This window comes from Oncorhynchus clarkii, chromosome 14, assembly GCF_045791955.1.
Source record: "Oncorhynchus clarkii lewisi isolate Uvic-CL-2024 chromosome 14, UVic_Ocla_1.0, whole genome shotgun sequence".
Taxonomy (NCBI): Eukaryota; Metazoa; Chordata; class Actinopteri; order Salmoniformes; family Salmonidae; genus Oncorhynchus; species Oncorhynchus clarkii.
The window spans coordinates 29100999-29104560 of NC_092160.1; positions in this window are offsets into that span (position 1 = coordinate 29100999).

Sequence of the window (3562 nt, forward strand, 5' to 3'; positions counted from 1 at the left end):
TAGCCAATGTGACTACTCTGGTCCTGGTACCTGCACTCTAACCAACATCAAATAGCCAATGTGACTACTCTGGTCCTGGTACCTGCACTCTAACCAACATCAAATAGCCAATGTGACTACTCTGGTCCTGGTACCTGCACTCTAACCAACATCAAATAGCCAATGTGACTACTCTGGTCCTGGTACCTGCACTCTAACCAACATCAAATAGCCAATGTGACTACTCTGGTCCTGGTACCTGCACTCTAACCAACATCAAATAGCCAATGTGACTACTCTGGTCCTGGTACCTGCACTCTAACCAACATCAAATAGCCAATGTGACTACTCTGGTCCTGGTACCTGCACTCTAACCAACATCAAATAGCCAATGTGACTACTCTGGTCCTGGTACCTGCACTCTAACCAACATCAAATAGCCAATGTGACTACTCTGGTCCTGGTACCTGCACTCTAACCAACATCAAATAGCCAATGTGACTACTCTGGTCCTGGTACCTGCACTCTAGCCAACATCAAATAGCCAATGTGACTACTCTGGTCCTGGTACCTGCACTCTAACCAACATCAAATAGCCAATGTGACTACTCTGGTCCTGGTACCTGCACTCTAACCAACATCAAATAGCCAATGTGACTACTCTGGTCCTGGTACCTGCACTCTAACCAACATCAAATAGCCAATGTGACTACTCTGGTCCTGGTACCTGCACTCTAACCAACAGCTGGCAGATACAGTGTACAGTGTGGCTAGGCTGTGAGGACCACACACCAAACCATACACACCAAATTGACTTCAATATGATGGTTATTATATTAATATTTGAGCATAAGGCGTTTCCACTGCTATTTTCCAGATCATTTATTTTACCGACACAAAAAGAACCCACCATGTTGAACTAACAAATTATCTGTCAGCAATTATGTAGCTGGCATTTATGCAAGATTTTGTTTCTGGGTTGCTGAGATTACCCATTTGATAATGGAGGAGGTAAGGGATAAATTTATAATTTTATAATCATTTGGTAGGTGCTCACATTTGTCCTTTATGTTTATTATCTATGCACTTTACCCCTACCTACATGTACAAATGACCTTGACTAACCTGTACCCCCGCACATTGACAATATACCGGTATCCCCTGTATATAGCCTTGTATTGTTATTTTATTGTGTTACTTTTCATTTTATTTTTTACTTTATTTGATTTAGTAAATATTTTCTTAACTCTATTTCTTCAACTGCATTGTTGGTTAAGGGCTTGTAAACTAAGCATTTATGTTGTGTTCGGCGCATGTCACAAATAAAATTTGATTTGATAATTCAGGATAATTTAAGGTAAAAAAAATTTATCTTAAAGTTCCTGTGGGATCCTTTAAGATGACATAAAGTTAAAAAATAACCTTAAGGTTAATTTAAGAACCTATAGTCTGCCATCAGTTCGTTGTCGAACCTTTGTAGACTTAAGGGGTGCTTTGAAGAACCCTTTCCAAAAGAGGGGTTCATTTTGGAACCATCAGTGTGCTCGTTAATAAAGGGCGCTGGTGCATATTTAAGTGATAATGCCCTTGAAGCCGGTGTTTGGAGGATATATTGGTTTGTCTCTGGCGGCCAACCGTGCCAATATATCCTCCAAACACCGTCTTCAAGGGCATTATCACATTTATACAACGGGTTACCAACATATTCAAATAATGATTCACATATTTTCATAAGAAAATGTTATTTTGATGAAGTTATTCATACTACTGTATTTCATCCTTCCACAAAATATAGTCCCGGTCGTTCGTTCTATCGGTTCGGTCAACAGAGGCGTTGAGGTGTTCAGTCTTTTTTTCTGTTTCTATGGACGTTCATTCTAAATGTTCCATTGCCATACTGGCTGGTAATGTTCTTATCCCTTGCTTGTCAACTAGCGCGAACTTACAGTCGCATAAAAAAAAATTGCCAGCATAACAACAAGGTAAGTACATTTTCATTTGTTTAAGCTGTTTTCTAGTGACGTATGTTTTTATACAAAAATATATATAAATATATTTTTTATTTGTACTTCTACCCCTTTTTCTCCCCAATTTCGTGCTATGCAATTGGTAGTTACAGTCTCGTCTCATCGTTGAAACTCCCGTACGGACTCGGGAGAGGCGAAGGTCAAGAGCCGTGCGTCCTCCGAAACACGACCCTGCAAAGCCGCACTGCTTCTTGACACAATGCCCACTTTAACACCGAAGCCAGCCGTACCAATGTGTTGGAGGAAACACCGTACACCTGGCTAACGTGTCAGCGTGCATTGCGCCCGGCCCGCCACAGTAGTCGCTAGAGCGCGATAGGACAAGAACATCCCTGCCGGCCAAACCCTCCCCTAACCCGGACCACGTTGGGCCAATTGTTCACCGCCCCATGTGTCTCCCGGTCACGGCCGGCTGCGACAGAGTCTTGACTCAAACCAGGATCTCTAGTGGCACAGCTAGCACTACGATGCAGTGCCTTAGACTACTGCGCCACTCGGGAGGCCCCCTAGTGATATTTATCTGGATACATCCATAACAATGAGCTGAGGTGCAATTTCGCCTGGCATAGAAAATGTGCTCACTTGTCAGGACACTGTTGTTCAGAGGAGCTAGCCAACAACACAGCTAACACAATCACTTCAAACTGAAGCTGGATGTACAGTGCCTTGCGAAAGTATTCGGCCCCCTTGAACTTTGCGACCTTTTGCCACATTTCAGGCTTCAAACATAAAGATATAAAACTGTATTGTTTTGTGAAGAATCAACAACAAGTGGGACACAATCATGAAGTGGAATGGCATTTATTGGATATTTCAAACTTTTTTAACAAATAAAAAACTGAAAAATTGGGCGTGCAAAATTATTCAGTCCTCTTAAGTTAATACTTTGTAGCGCCACCTTTTGCTGCGATTACAGCTGTAAGTCGCTTGGGGTATGTCTCTATCAGTTTTGCACATCGAGAGACTGACATTTTTTCCCATTCCTCCTTGCAAAACAGCTCGAGCTCAGTGAGGTTGGATGGAGAGCATTTGTGAACAGCAGTTTTCAGTTCTTTCCACAGATTCTCGATTGGATTCAGGTCTGGACTTTGACTTGGCCATTCTAACACCTGGATATGTTTATTTTTGAACCATTCCATTGTAGATTTTGCTTTATGCTTTGGATCATTGTCTTGTTGGAAGACAAATCTCCGTCCCAGTCTCAGGTCTTTTGCAGACTCCATCAGGTTTTCTTCCAGAATGGTCCTGTATTTGGCTCCATCCATCTTCCCATCAATTTTAACCATCTTCCCTGTCACTGCTGAAGAAAAGCAGGCCCAAACCATGATGCTGCCACCACCATGTTTGACAGTGGGGATGGTGTGTTCAGGGTGATGAGCTGTGTTGCTTTTACGCCAAACATAACGTTTTGCATTGTTGCCAAAAAGTTCAATTTTGGTTTCATCTGACCAGAGCACCTTCTTCCACATGTTTGGTGTATCTCCCAGGTGGCTTGTGGCAAACTTTAAACAACACTTTTTATGGATATCTTTAAGAAATGGCTTTCTTCTTGCCAC